At 47.6% G+C, this 15,783-nt stretch overlaps 1 protein-coding gene and 1 long non-coding RNA gene across 5 annotated transcripts in view; one reads left to right on the top strand and one right to left on the bottom strand.

Annotated features, from left to right (window-relative positions):
• Positions 1-4,003: 4,003 nt before the first annotated feature.
• Positions 4,004-6,709, bottom strand: LOC143484725 (uncharacterized). The gene is made up of 3 exons (XR_013122703.1): positions 6,576-6,709; positions 4,270-4,325; positions 4,004-4,187 (listed from the first exon to the last, which is right to left on the bottom strand). It is a non-coding gene; the product is annotated as an uncharacterized LOC143484725 (long non-coding RNA).
• The window catches only part of rarga (retinoic acid receptor gamma a), a 38,006-nt gene continuing 28,864 nt past the window's right edge, over positions 6,642-15,783 (top strand). Inside the window, exon 1 of one of the 4 annotated variants that reach the window (XM_076983585.1) lies at positions 6,642-6,787. The gene's annotated coding sequence lies outside the window, so the exon portion shown is untranslated. Of the gene's footprint in view, positions 6,788-7,094; positions 7,237-7,397; positions 7,417-14,442; positions 14,548-15,783 lie in introns of those variants that run through there. The other 3 variants (XM_076983588.1, XM_076983589.1, XM_076983586.1) reach the window with 3 other exon arrangements.

Genomic DNA, 15,783 nt, shown 5'->3' with positions numbered 1-15,783 from the left:
TTGGGGATCGAGCAGGAGTAGCTGCCAACATACACACGCAGTAAAAACACCTCGTGCCCCCGGCTAGGTAGACAGCCATCAATGTCTGTCATCCTGCCCCTCTGCAACACTCGCGGGTTCATACTCGCACGGGGAAAGAATTAAAGACATGCCAGGTTTGCTGAAGGTGATGAGCAATTTTAACAGGTTTATACGAAGTTCAGCTTAAACAAAGGCTCGGATGTATTTGATGGAGCAGAAATGGCAAGCCTAGAAACTTTTTTTTTTTTAGGGGGGGGGGGGGTCTTTTTTATTACAGGAAAGGATTTAGGCTCTTTTTAATTGTTAGGCCTACCTGTGATATACAGCTTTCAACCAGTACGTTCCTGTTTGAGCGCCTTGGCACCTAAGAGAAGATAATTTACTCGAGCAAAATACTTCACTGGTACCAGTTCATTTTCGACGGTCTGCAGCTTACGTAGCTTTAAACGGTGGTTCTCGGCAACATGGCGTTTTTATACAAGGGTAGTTTTATTTGCCGAGGAGGAGGGATGGAAAACGCGACCTTTCCTCTGAAGCGCGCAGATTTGCCGTAATTACAGAATGACTTCCATATGTGGAGCAGGCCGTGGCCCCCACCTCTCCCTTTCTCTCTCTCCTCCACCCTCTCCACCCTTTAGTGGCGCACTTCTTCCCGCTATCGTCCGCGCGCCCGGGCATTGCAGCGATTTTGAGAAGCCGCCGCTTAAACAAAGTCCCGCTTAATCAGAACATCCTGGTACTTTTGGCAGCGGCCCTTACTTGTGGTGATTCAATTATGGCGAGCGAGCCACGCAGTGCCAGTGCGCATGCGCCAGGGCTGGGCGGGCTATAAGCGAGGGCCAAGGCGAGAGAGAGAAACAACGAATGAAAAGAAAAAAGAGAAAGAATGTGGTTTTGTTGAAAGAATCCAGGCAAGAGGGAGGCAGCCTGGTGAGTACGCGAGGGAGAGGTGGAAAAATTGGAGTCTGAACGAAAGAAGGGGAAAGAGAATGAGAGATTTTTCTTTCTTTTTTCTGACAGAAGTGAGTTCAGACAAGGTTCAAAGTGACATCATGGCTGATTGTGAGGAAAGTACAGACAGGAGGGCCATTCTGCTTTCATTAGACACATGTTTGGGAACAGTCAGCATGCTCGTTTTCGTGTGCTTGTTGAACAACTCTTTTTGGTCCTCCAAACGCCCCCCCCCCCCCCCTCCCTTTGAGTCCACACATGCACACACACACACACACACACAGATTCTTATAGGTATACATGTCTTGATACAGATCTAAAAACCAGTGGCGAAGGTTTCACTTCTACTTTGGCGGTGGGAGCACTGCTCACACCAAAGCTTAACAGATGAGTAGTGTGAAATTAAACCTTTATTTTCATCAAACCATTTGCAGACCCAAGATGCCATGCATGGTAGGTCCCACAACTGGTCTCAGCGTTCGCATGAGCCTCTTCTCAGTGCTCCCTCTGTGTTGTATTCTGCTCTGTGTGTTTTAACTTCATGACAGTTCGGGTCTGAACGGGTATGTTTGGCCGGGAAGAATGAATGAGCCCCTTCATTTCTCAGCATGTGTGTTTAACTTTGAAACCGAAAACTGCCATTTTGGGTGTGTGCGAGATGGAGAAACTGGTGGGTGGGAACATATGGGAGCTGTTTAGTGTGTGTGTGTGTGTGTGTGTGTGTGAATGAGTGCAGGACATGGCACATATGTGCGGTTGTGTTGTGTGTATTTTTGTTTTTTCTTATGCTTCTGAGCAAGAGAGAGAGAGAGAGAGAGAGAGTGTGTGTGTGTGTGTGTGTGTGTGTGTGTGTGTGTGTGTGTGTGTGTGTGTGTGTGTGAGTGCTGCACTGAATGTCACATGACAGCGATCTCAATGCAAGGAAATAATGATCTCATTACAGGCCTCCTGCTCCTGATTAAAACCTGTCACTGCCACCAGCTCTCTCTCTCTCTCTCTCTCTCTCTCTCTCTCTCTCTCTCTCCCCCCATCACTCTCTCCCTCCTTCCCATGCTATCTCTTTCTGTTTTTGTAGTTTCTCCAACCTACTTCCTGGCTTTTTCCTTTTTTTATCTCGTTCTCAAGTCATTCAACTCTCTTGCAGGCGCGAGACGTAAACGCACATCTCAGTGGAGACGGGGCTGTTTTCCCAGTGCTAGCATGTAGCCATGCTAATTATCCAGCAGAGAGACAGAGCAGCCCACAGAGTGAATGAGACTGTGGGAAGAAGGAACTATGAATACATTTGGGAAAATAACACAGAATGAAAGATGTCAGAGGGCATTAGCATGGACTGTGATGTCGAGTCCCACAGCGGGAAGCCGCCCTGATGTAATGAAGGGACCTCTGGATATAGTCTGGGATCAAGTCGGGACCTCAGCGGAAGGGTCTTGTGGTTGGAACAGTGGGAGGGCAAAACCATGCGAGGAATGAGTGAGTGAGTTAACCGTTAGGAAGGGGGTTAGATGGAGGGAGAGAGTGCTCGGCAGAGGTGGAGGTGGAGCACGGTGTGGGGGGTGGTGGTAGTTGGAGATAGCAGTCTGATCTGTCTTCATTATCCTGCTCTCAACAGTGTCCCAGACACACGCATCATAAATCTCAGCCTGCAGCACACTCCGCTGACTCCGAAACACAAACTCTGCTCACCCCTGACCTTTCTACTGCTCTACTGCTACTGACACTCACTCAACCACACACACACACACACACACACACACGGATATACACTTGCTCATACACAGTAGGAAATTATGTGCAAGATGTATGCATGATTTGAGTGTTTTTAGATGTTTTTTTTTAAGTGCACAAAGAATGTTGTCATTACTAAATGTTAGGTTACCTTGCTATAGTTGTGACTTGAAGCTTGAAGGATTTTAGTTCATTCCGACAGTTTCAAGGTTAAGTAAACTGCCCATATTTGCTTTAAGATATGCAAATAATGTGATTCCAAAAGCAAAGTGTGAAAGTCACTGTGAAGTCTACCACTTCCTGTTGTGAAGTCTACCACTTCCTGTTGTGAAGTCTACCACTTCCTGTTGTGAAGTCTACCACTTCCTGTTAACTACTGTCTAAGGCCTGATGCCAACTGTGCTGTGGGTGTACCATCACTATCATTGCATTCGACTGAAAGAAATGGGTCATTATGGTGGAAAAATAAAAAAACGAAAGGTTTTTGTGATGAAACCTGAGATGACATCTTTACTGCCATACAGTTATTATAGTTATTACTCACTTTAAGAAAATTTGTAAATTTCCCCCTGAAAGCCATTTTAAGCATGTCTTACATGCATTGTTCTACAACAATGTTTTTTTTAAGTCAAATAATATTGAAAGAATTATGGCCTTGAGAAGCAAGATACTACGAAATAATCTTTAGGAGCTCGAACTAAACAGCATAGCAGTGTTCAGCTGTGCTGGAATCAACCCTCCATATCTTATTGTAAGATCTGACAAAGAACATATCATTTAATATTATTTTTGCTTGGGGACCGTATTACTGCTCTTCGGTCATTGGAATGTAATACGTGAGTGCACCTGTCAGTACGTGAGTGCACCTGTCAGTACGTGAGTGCACGTGTCAGTAGGTGAGTGCACCTGTCAGTACGTGAGTGCACGTGTCAGTAGGTGAGTACTGGGGACTACCCCTCAGTATGTGAGTGCACCTCCCAGTAGGTGATTACACCTGTCAGTACGCGAGTACACCTCTCAGTAGGTGAGTACACCTGTCAGTACGCGAGTACACCTGTCAGTTCATGTGTACACCTCTCAGTAGGTGAGTGCAAACTTTTAATCTGCTATATCCAGAAAAATAAGATTTTATATTTGAGCACATTTTATTCTAAATATTTTTGATGAATATGTTCAAATTAAAAAAATATACTGCAGTTCACACAGTAACACAATGTGTAATCAAGTTTATCTAATATCCAGTTGTAAAATGATAATACACTGATAATAGATTGATACATTGTTTTTACAACACAGTGAAACTGAACATTTTAGAAAAAATATTTAGAGATTAAAATACTAGGCTTAATATCCACAATCAATTAATTCAATCTCAAAGTGAGAGAGTTCAGTTTATCCCTGCTGAAGGTTTTGTTGTCTTGGTTAAATGGATTCATCAACATTCTTTAAGGATCCATTGAGTAATTCCTCTACGGTTCTCGAAACATCTAAAAGAAGGAAACTTCATTTTACATGATCTGTTTATTACAACTTTAAACAATGCACATTGTGTAGCTAAAGTATACTGACTTTATCATCTGGAAGTGGCTTTTGTGGTAAGATGTGTAGTCCAAATCAGCACATTTCTGTAAGCAGAGCAGCAGCATGTACATTTAAGAAATTCAGATGATCAGGCAACCGTCACCCGATGTTCTTAGATTATCAAAATACTCATAAACCATAAAGTTTATTGCACTAAAGCGTCCCATCTGTGTGTCCAAACTCTCTTTTAAAGACAAACATCCCAAACTTTGTGTATCTGAGAGTTTTGTGGTGGCCAGTTCAGCAGAACATTCCCCATTGTATGTTATTGCTTTTTTTTCTTTTGCTTAGTAGGCAGTTGTATTGAGGACCCAAGAATGGGGGCAGGTGTGCATGGCACAGCCAGAATTGTAACCAAAACCACTGATGACATTTGGTGGTCGTGCCGGTGTTGTTATTTTTGCACATGATTAGGAAATCTGAATGCACTTGAAAGTTTGCTGTTGTAAGCCATTAAATTTTCTTTAAACACAGTCATGAGAAACATTACGAGGCCTGCCCCATCCTTTCTCTAACTGCAGCTATTCGGAGTTATTGTCCAGTTCAACACGGGACCCAGAACGTAACCCAGAGTCACACCCTCCATGTCTCCTGGCCCCTTCTTCTACGAGAGATAGCGCTATGAAAGGGGATCTAGTGAAGGTGTGTCTCGACGGAGAGGTTTTGGGTTTTTAACCAAAGCAATTTCAGAACATCAGATTCAGGAGCAGCACGAGGGCATACACCCAGAACCACAAACAGGCTATCACAGGGCGTGCTGTCAACACAGGCACGTTGTAGCCAAGTCTACACCCAGTGCAGATCTAAACCATATGAGCTCATATAGAGAGTGGCATATAGGCAGACACACCCTCTTCACCACCACTGAGGAGACTTCCTGCACTCTCCGCTCTCTTTCATCAAAGAAACTACACTGAAATCTGAAACCTTGGCAAAGTATAACGCTTATTCACATGAATAACATTGTAGCCCTTCACGGTTTTTCATAAATATATTTTGGAATATTGAAAACCATCTTGTAAACTATATGGACCATGGCCTGTGCAGTTTGTTGCTTGTTATTGAGCATCACGGTCTTGGCACCTGTAGTATGTCGGCCATGATTTAATAACTTCTACTTCAAGCGGTCTTTGTTGTTTGTGAGGAATGTTGTGTGCGCTCTGATGAGCATTTTGATTCATCACAAACATTTGTGTGGTCTGACAAATGTAAGAGATTTGAAATTATTTATTTACTGTAAAGATGTTCTAACACACATCTGGGATCAATATTCATCTAACATTTCCAAGCATGATGTACATTTGAAAACATTCCCTGCAATAAAACAGTCATTGAGTACTACAGACAGTTGCTTAAGTTGTCCTTACTTCATTTATTAACAATGAGCATACATATACATATATATATATATATATATATATATATATATATATATATGTGTGTGTGTGTGTGTGTGTATGTGTGTGTGTGTGTGTGTGTGTGTGTGTGTGTGTGTGTGTTTGTGTATGCTCATTGTTAATAAATTATGTATGAATATATATATAGTTGGAAGTATTTGGAAGTATGTGTAAGTAAATGTAAATTGACAAGAAGCTTGCGCTTTACTTTGAGACTTTACAAAATGCTGAGTATGTTTTCAGTAAGAAGTAGGGTTAGAAATCCTGCATGTAGAATGGGGTTTAGACCCTCGGGGTGCATGTTACAGTATAAGAGGCATTATTAACATATTTGAGGAAATTTTTTTGCTCCTTTTGGGTCAACTCTTACGATTTTAGAAATATAATTTCCTTTCACAGTACATTTGCTGTCTAGCAGGGTGTTTTAGCACGTATAACGCTCACAGAACACACTCTTTAAGCCCCTGGTTTCCTCTCCGGGTGTGTAGCTGGTGATCTTCATGAGGAATACTGTTATAGACTCTTACAGACTGTTATAGACGGAGGGCGAGGAACACCCCGAGGGTTCAGTCATCTCTGACCATGTCCAGCGCTTCTAAGCCAGTTCATTATTGCCTTAATGATAAAAATCACGCACTGTTCAGTAGTTGTCAGATTCTTCAACACGCCTCCAATGAAATAACGAAAACAGGACAGGGTACAGGGATAAGAAAAAGTTACCCGAAAGGAAACTCAGAGAGCGAAAAATAGAGGGAGAGGATTAAAAAAACAGAGATGTAGACTTTCTGTGTTTCGTTTTCCTCCCTTTGGACATTTTTATCGAAATAAGTACTGTATTTTTAAGTGTTGGTCACATGACACCGCGTTTATGAATCAGAGAGCATAATTATTTCTTACCGAGAGACGCAGAGACTGTGCGCCTGTGGAAAGAGGGAGGGAAGATGAGAGAGGGAGGGAGGGAGGGAGAGGAAGAAAGAAAGACAGAAATGAGTTGGTTGTTAGTGTGCCTGTGCAAGCGAAGGTGCTGTGGTGATCAGAGCGCTTCCTCTCCTCTCCTGGTGCGCTCCTGGACCGCAGTTGGACGAGCTGCCGAAACCACGCCGGAGTGGGTGAGTTTGGCTCCCAGGAAACTTTCCAAACACTGTCTTCATTTGTTTCCCCTCCTTTTTTCTCTCTTTCTCTCTCTCTCTCTCTCTCCACTGCCCCCTCCCCGACTTCCTTTCTTTTCTTCTGCGAGAGGGCGAGCTTGAGAAAGTCAAGCAAAGACGCTTTTAAACGAAACTGAGCAGATACCGCTGACAGCCGTAATTGAAGACAGAGTTTGAGGGTGAAAGGAGAGAAAACTGGTCCCGGTTTGCGTCGGCTGGACCCGGACCCCGCGCAACTCCGTCTCCCCAGCCCTTCTGTGCGCCTATGTACGTGTGCATCACCGCGGGTGTATTTATCATCCCCGTCTTCTGGGTCCGGTCGACACAAATCTAAAATCTCAGCGAACCTCGGTGTTGTCGACCCGTCACTGTCGGGAAGTGGGCCAACGCTAGATCGTACACCTGGCCAGGTGAGCAGGTTCCTCGGCATCAGAACCGCATTACACGACTGCTGTGATTTGGTGCGCTCCAGCCCGTCTCGCAGACCCGCACGGTGAGGTGACCCGCACGGTGAGGTGAGCTCCGCGCGTTAACGCACAGGCACGTGGCGACACCGGGACACCGACGCCACCTGGTCTCGCGCTGCGCAGGTACGGGTGTCCGGGACTCTCGTGCTCTTTTTAAATGTGTAGGGAGAATGAAAGATGCGTTGGGTGACACACAGGTGCGACTGATGTTACTAAAAAACTTCTTTCCTTGGGAATTATTTATGGATTATGAAAGACGACAGTGTACCGCCTGCGAACTACAGTGATAAATGTGGCTTATTCGCGCGCAGTGATTTCCTGATTATTTCCAGCCTTGTGGGGTGGGCACTGTTTCCCCAACCTCAGCATTTCTTGTTCTAACATTTATCTAACTGCATGTTTAGAAGTGAAGTGTTCCTCTTCACTGGTCTGTTTATACAGGATCACACGTTTGAATTTTAACTTGCTGGTAATTACCGTTCCCTATTTCACACTCCCGTGTCATATACTAATGTATTGAACGTTAGAAGTTCGCACGGGCTCCTCACAAATGTATCTCATGTTTATTTTTAATATCTGACGGAATGATAGTTAACACATCCAGCAACAATCTGGGCTAAGGAGGAGTCAGGGACACAAACACATCGCAAACAACAGAAGCAAGCAGTTCAGCCCCGCACCCCTAACCACACACACACACACACACACACACACACACACACACACACACACACACACGCGGCGCACACACACAGACGCAGCATGCCAAAGCCATTCCGTTCCAAGCTGTTTACATCTCTGGGATCGACTGAGAGTTTACACGAGCAGAGACAAAAGGAGCCTGTCACAAATAGAAACAATTATTGTCAAACCAGATATTCACGTTGCGCCGTGGCCCGACCTCGGCTCCGTCTTGGAGGCAGCGAAGCGCGGCTTCTCACCACCGCTTAATGGAACAGCACAGATTCCTCAAGCGATTGTGAGTCAGCAGATTCAATATAGCATCATCAATCGCATCCATCCATTTATTTCTCATGCCAAAGCAATGACTCACGCACTTTGTACTCTCCATAAACACTATGGGGCCTGTGATGAGGCGCCGTCTTTGTATTTTAACTTTGTGGTCGCACTTGTTCGTGTTTTTGAGCTGTTAGAAACATCCGCTTTCATCCGCAGCGTGGATCACACTCTTACTTTGTTGAGCTGGTGTGAGTGGCATTTTTGAGTGGGAGTTGTTTTTTTTTAGTCCAGTATGGAGTGCCATATGAGGCAGTCGGTGGGGTGGGGTGGTGGCGGTGGTGGGGGTTGTGGGGCTCGGAAAAGCAGTCTTTATGGCAGGATCAACCCTCTCGGGCCAACTCGGCATGAGTGTCTGGGCGGGGCCACACAGGTGGTCCAATGGGTCGCTCTGGATGAGGAAGAGGGGAGCTGGATTGTCTCTACTCTGTAATTATGAAGGAAGCCATCAGATCACTATTTCCCTTGTATATTTTTGCAGGTGTGTGTGTCTCTGACTGTGCATGTTTAAAAGGCTTTATGTGTCAAGCTGTGTGTGTGCGTGTGTGTGAGAAGGTTGAACATCTGTTCTTAGAAGTCTTTGTCCGTGTTTGTGTGTCTGTGTGCATATTAAGGATATTATTAATGTGCGTAGTGGTGTGTGTGTGTGTGTGTGTGTGTGTGTGTGTGTGTTCACATGTGTGAATGTTCTGTGTCAGAACTACTGTAATAAGAGCTGTTTATTACCGTTTGATGGTCTGATTAAATACACTGTGTTGATCTGACATGGCTGGCCCAGTTCATCAGCCCTCTCATTTGTTTCTACACGTCTGATTTCTTGTGTGATCGGTGTAAGGAGCCGTAGCTGTAATCACTGTGGCTGTGACACTAGGGCTCTGTCCAGTAACCCCGTCCTGTCCCTTTAACACAGTGAAACACAGCAGCATCAAGTCAACTTGCTCCGGCTCTTCTTGTCACAAACACCTGCTTTTCATTCGGCTTTAAGACGGCTCGCTCTGTGCTGGGCGTTAAGACGGCTCACTCTGTGCTGGGCGTTAAGACGGCTCACTCTGTGCTGGGCTCTAAGACGGCTCACTCTGTGCCGGGCTTTAAGACGGCTCGCTCTGTGCTGGGCGTTAAGACGGCTCACTCTGTGCTGGGCGTTAAGACGGCTCACTCTGTGCTGGGCTTTAAGGCGGCTCACTCTGTGCTGGGCTTTAAGACGGCTCACTCTGTGCTGGGCTTTAAGGCGGCTCACTCTGTGCTGGGCTTTAAGACGGCTCACTCTGTGCTGGGCGTTAAGACGGCTCACTCTGTGCTGGGCTTTAAGACGGCTCACTCTGTGCTGGGCTTTAAGGCGGCTCACTCTGTGCTGAGCGTTAAGACGGCTCACTCTGTGCTGGGCGTTAAGACGGCTCACTCTGTGCTGGGCGTTAAGACGGCTCACTCTGTGCTGGGCGTTAAGACGGCTCACTCTGTGCTGGGCGTTAAGACGGCTCACTCTGTGCTGGGCTTTAAGACGGCTCACTCTGTGCTGGGCGTTAAGACGGCTCACTCTGTGCTGGGCCTTAAGACGGCTCACTCTGTGCTGGGCGTTAAGACGGCTCACTCTGTGCTGGGCGTTAAGATGGCTCACTCTGTGCTGGGCTTTAAGACGGCTCACTCTGTGCTGGGCTTTAAGACGGCTCACTCTGTGCTGGGCTTTAAGACGGCTCACTCTGTGCTGGGCTTTAAGACGGCTCACTCTGTGCTGGGCTTTAAGACGGCTCACTCTGTGTTCTGGACTTTAAGGCGACTCCGTTTGCTGTATGCTTGTCCTTTCATTCCTCCTTTATTTCTCTCTCTCTCTCTCTCTGTCCCTCAGCATCACATCATGGAACAGTCCTGTCACTGCTTCAGTCATGTCACTAAGTGTGTCTACCTCTCTGTTTTCTCTCACTCTCTTTCCTCTTTCTCTACATCCCTCTCTCTTCTGTTTTCCGTGGGCTGGTGCATGTGTGCTAATATCCTACACTCCAGATAGAGCTCTAACTCTGACACTTAGCATCCTTTATTTCTTTTTTGTTTGTATTTGTTTGTGTTTAAACATTTTTTTTTTAAACCAAAGCATTGACTGATGTCCCGTTTAAAGTGGGTTGCATGTGCATGACGGCACGACGGGCTTGTTACTCCCGCACACGAGCGAAAACTGATCTGTGCTGAGACGTGCTTGTTGTGACACTGTTGTCAGTGGTGGGGAGAGGTGGGTTGAAACAGAAGCTGTCACGAAAGCCTGCGATTTAGGGGTAGGCTGGGCGGGGCTGGGTGGGGCGGGGCCAGGCGGGTGGGGCGGGGCGGGGCGGGGGCGGGGTCTTTGACTGTCTAATTCTTCAGCTACTTCCACTGATCACTCCAGGATGGGCTGCTGTTGAGTGGGTGTGGTTATTGTAGTGCAGGGGATTGTGGGAGGAAGGAGAGGCGTCACGGTATCAGCCTGGTTTTCATTGGACGATGGCGGGGGAGGGCTTTAAGGTCGTGCCCAATGGCGCCCTGTTGTGGCTCAGCCGTCCATGGCCGTGAGTGAGTCCACAAAGAAAAAAAGATGGACGGCGGTCTGTTTCCCAGGAACGACCCCCGGAACGACCCCAGGAACGACCCCAGGAACGACCCCCGGACGACGGCAAACTGCTGGTGTTTGTGCCAGCCTGATAGAACCAGGGGTGGTTTGGGCAAATAATAAAGAGTGGGCAAATAATGGAACAGTAAAATGTGTGTGTGTGTGTGTGTGTGTGTGTGTGTGTGTGTGTGTGTGTGTGTGTGTGTGTGTGTGTGTGTTAATGACGTCTGGCCTTTGCTCCTTGGCCTGAGCCTGCAGTGTGGGGTTCTGACCCACCTCCTGACCGCCCTAACCCCGCGTTGCCTGCAGCCAACAGCCAAATACTTCACAGAACACATTTTGCATTCAAGAATCTGTACTCAATTGGATCCACATGCATTTTCATGCGAGGCACTGGCACCCAAAGCTGGTGTGATTTCACCACCGTCTTATTTTTTAACGTCTCCCTGGCAAAACACACAGACGAGTTATTTTACCAACAAGAGCTGTGAATGTAAACACGCCTCGGACACGCGCGTCATTTATACTCCACCCGGGCTGGAAATATCATTTATTCCATTGCAACAACGGCGGCCATAAACGGTTGTTCGGCGACTCTTTCATTCCCTCCTATTAAATGCCCTCTCGGCACGATCGTGCTGTGCGGAGCTGCGCGGGACTCGTCCAAGCAGATGGCAGGCATGTGTTTGGAGAGGGAGCAGGACCAGGCAGGTCCTTCTCCTGGGAAGAAGTGTCAGGACTCTTTACGCCTGCAGCCACTGATACCATACACTCCGTTTCATTACTGTAAATGTCCTCAGGTGTAAGTTATGACAGAATTCTCTCTCTCCATCATTCAATTCAACCTCCCCCCCCCCTCCATCTTTTCATTGTTTGCATCCCGACGCTCCTAAATATTATTTTCGCTCGTTATTTTTTGCTAAGCATCCTTGCGGGACGTCTTGTTCCGACACCCCAAAAACATTCCCCTTCCAGCGCTTGATTCAGGACTGCACGCCCCTGTCCCTGACTCTGAGCACCCCAGGAAAACTGATCCCAGGCCTGTGGGCAGAGCCCCTCCGCTACATACAGAGCAGGGCTGTCGTATAGAACTGACGGGCGTTGGAAAGGCAGATGTGGGAGAATGATGAGATGGTTAAGGCGCCGTAGCTGTAAGGTTGTAGGGCCCCAGTGAAACGATTCGGATGGAAAACAGGGGAGGAAACGAACCCGGACTGAATCAGTCACTATGCCAGTGTGAGAGGAGCCTGTGGTTAGGGCCGGGGAGACCGGGGGGGGCGCGGGGGGGTTGGGGGTCTAGCCCTGGGCTCTTTCTCTTGTTTTCTCCTCTTACCCCTCGCCTCCCCATGCTTCCATGTCTTTTTTCTTTTTACTGTGTCTCACTGTCTCTCGCTCTCTGTATATATATATATATATATATATATATATATATATATATATCTCACTCTATCTCTCTGTCTCTGTCTGCTCTCTCTCTATCTCTCTCTCTCTCTCTGTCTCTCTCTCACAGTCTCTCTGTCTCTCTCTCTCTCTCTCTCTCTCTCTCTCTTTCCCTACCTTTTCATGGTGGCAGGCATGGTCTATCACCTCTGCCATTGGGGGGTGTGACACCTGATCCCTTGAGTTCTCAGCCTCCCCAGAGAAAGAGCCACTCGGGCAACCTCACTCCCCCCGCCCACATCCAGCCCCACCCCTGCTCCACCTCTGCCCCACCCCCACCCATTCCAGGATCTCTCTCTCTCTCCCTCCCTCTCTTGGGCCAGTAGCGTGCTTCTCTAATGATCTGTTGACTAAAGTGAACTCTGCTTGGGCACAAGTGCCAGTGTTGCTGGTGTAGCCAGAAGATGGAGGAAAGTCCCTGATCCAGCCCGCTAATCCCAGCAAACAGTGTGTGTGTGTGTGTGTGTGTACATGTGTGCGTGCATGGAGTCAGTCTGGATATAGTCATAATCAGAGACCATATGTGTATGTACTTATGTACATACTTATGTGTGCATGCTGTAAATATACGTATGAGTGTGTGTCTGGGAGAGAGTGTGTGTGTGTGTGTGTGTGTGTGTGTGTGTGTGTGTGTGTGTGTGTGTGTGTGTGTGTGTGTGTGTGCCCTGAGGCCCGCGGGGGCCATGCCAGACACAGGGTTGTGTGTGTCAGGGGAGTGAGCTCACTCTAGGGTGCAATGCGCACCATAAACCCCGCTGCACAGACTGCATTAAAACCCACCACAGGGCTGGTGTGCCTCATTAAAACACACCGGCGCCAAGATTTTTATTAATTCGTTATTGTGTTTGGGGAAATTCTTGGAGCACACATCCCTTTTCAATCAGCTCTGTTTTCAAACGCCTGCTTGCCACACTGCTTACCCCCCTCCACCCCTCCACAAATCTCCACTGCTTATTTTGCCCTCTATTCTGCCCTCTTTCAAGAACTTTTGGATATAGTCTGTTCTTTCTCTCTCTCTCTCTCTCTCTCTCTCTCTCTCTCTCTCTCTCTCTCTCTCTCTTCTGTTGCTGGCCATGTGGAATGCCTGTTCAGTTCAGTGGATTTAACTCTAATGGTGTGGCCAAGCCGTCCGGGTGTGATGGAAGACTACGCTGGTCTCTACTTGAAGACCTTGACGCTCTGTAGGGGATTGATCAGGTACACTTTGTTCTGGAGGTCCGTGTGGTCGTTAGCGGAATACTCTAATGATATTACTGGTATGTGTTGCACTACTTGGATAAGCGCTACCCAAACTCCCAAGGCATTTATTATAAGACCGTTCCAATTCCCTCTTCCAGCTACACAGTGCAGCAGTGCTTCTCTAATGATCTGTTGACTAAAGTGAACTCTGCTTGGGCACAAGTGCCAGTGTTGCTGGTGTAGCCAGAAGATGGAGGAAAGTCCCTGATCCAGCCCGCTAATCCCAGCAAACAGTGTGTGTGTGTGTGTGTGTGTACATGTGTGCGTGCATGGAGTCAGTCTGGATATAGTCATAATCAGAGACCATATGTGTATGTACTTATGTACATACTTATGTGTGCATGCTGTAAATATACGTATGAGTGTGTGTCTGGGAGAGAGTGTGTGTGTGTGTGTGTGTGTGTGTGTGTGTGTGTGTGTGTGTGTGTGTGTGTGTGTGTGTGTGTGCCCTGAGGCCCGCGGGGGCCATGCCAGACACAGGGTTGTGTGTGTCAGGGGAGTGAGCTCACTCTAGGGTGCAATGCGCACCATAAACCCCGCTGCACAGACTGCATTAAAACCCACCACAGGGCTGGTGTGCCTCATTAAAACACACCGGCGCCAAGATTTTTATTAATTCGTTATTGTGTTTGGGGAAATTCTTGGAGCACACATCCCTTTTCAATCAGCTCTGTTTTCAAACGCCTGCTTGCCACACTGCTTACCCCCCTCCACCCCTCCACAAATCTCCACTGCTTATTTTGCCCTCTATTCTGCCCTCTTTCAAGAACTTTTGGATATAGTCTGTTCTTTCTCTCTCTCTCTCTCTCTCTCTCTCTCTCTCTCTCTCTCTCTCTCTCTCTCTCTTCTGTTGCTGGCCATGTGGAATGCCTGTTCAGTTCAGTGGATTTAACTCTAATGGTGTGGCCAAGCCGTCCGGGTGTGATGGAAGACTACGCTGGTCTCTACTTGAAGACCTTGACGCTCTGTAGGGGATTGATCAGGTACACTTTGTTCTGGAGGTCCGTGTGGTCGTTAGCGGAATACTCTAATGATATTACTGGTATGTGTTGCACTACTTGGATAAGCGCTACCCAAACTCCCAAGGCATTTATTATAAGACCGTTCCAATTCCCTCTTCCAGCTACACAGTGCAGCAGTCACGTAAAGTCTGTGTTCAATTTAAAGCAGGCATTTCCTGGCCTTCACAGAAAGTAGAAGAAAACACAATTCTGTTATTGTCTGTTTGCGATGGCTACGTAGCGGCTGCGGGTTTGGTCTCGTGGCCGCGCTCGTCCTGCGACAGAGCGAGACGCTCGAGAAATGCTCTCGCCGCTGCTCGGACCCAACAACCCGCGCCACTGACGAACTCTCGAACCCTCACGAACCCCCTGACGGACTTCTCACGGGCCCACAGTGATACCTGTTACATATGGAACAGTTCTGCGGGGTCACGGATGGGTGCTGAGTGTGTGTGTGTGTGTGTGTGTGTGTGTGTGTGTGTGTGTGTGTGTGTGTGTGTGTGTGTGTGTGTGTGTGTGTGTGTTGGGGGGGCTGTAAGGGGTGTTGTGGGTAGAAAAGGGGGCGTGGGCATGAGGGTGAGAGGCTGGAAAAAGAAGTGGATGAAAAACAGACTCAGTGTGAAGGAGAGAGAGATGGAGAGATGACAATACACAGTATGAGGGAGACACAGACGACAAGAGGAATGGGAGAGGCAGACAAAAGAGGACACGGTCAGAGAACGAGACCAGGAGATGGAGAGAAAGAAAGGAAAGATTGGAGGGAGAGAGAGAGGGAGTGAGGTGGCAGGACCCTATTGCAGTGTTGGTCTGGGGGAGGGTGCTTCTCTCTCTCTCTCTCTCTCTCTCTCTCCCTCTCTCTCTATCTCTGTCTCTCTCTCCCTCTCTGTCTCTCCCTCCCTCTCTCTTGCTTTCTCTTCTCCCTCCCTTTCTCTCTTCTCTCTCTCTTCCTCCCTCTCTCTCCCTCCCTCCCTCCCTCTCTCCCTCCCTCTCTCTCCCTCCTTCTCTCTCTCTCCCTCCCTCTCCCTCTCTGCCTCTCTCTCTCTCTTTCTGAGACGTGGCCAGGCGGCCCAAGCTGGGGCTACACATGTGGAACCGTTTACTGTAATGGAACTCTAAATTAGTGTGGTTTGAATCTGCCTGCAGCAGTGGGCTGTAATTAACCGGCTCTGTTGAAAGAGAACGAGACCAGGAGACATGCAGGGAGGGTATATGTGCATG

This window comes from Brachyhypopomus gauderio, chromosome 21 (genome assembly GCF_052324685.1).
Source record: "Brachyhypopomus gauderio isolate BG-103 chromosome 21, BGAUD_0.2, whole genome shotgun sequence".
Lineage (NCBI taxonomy): Eukaryota > Metazoa > Chordata > Actinopteri > Gymnotiformes > Hypopomidae > Brachyhypopomus > Brachyhypopomus gauderio.
The sequence above is the reverse complement of the archived record's forward strand: the minus strand, read 5'-3'. Positions and strand labels throughout refer to the sequence as shown.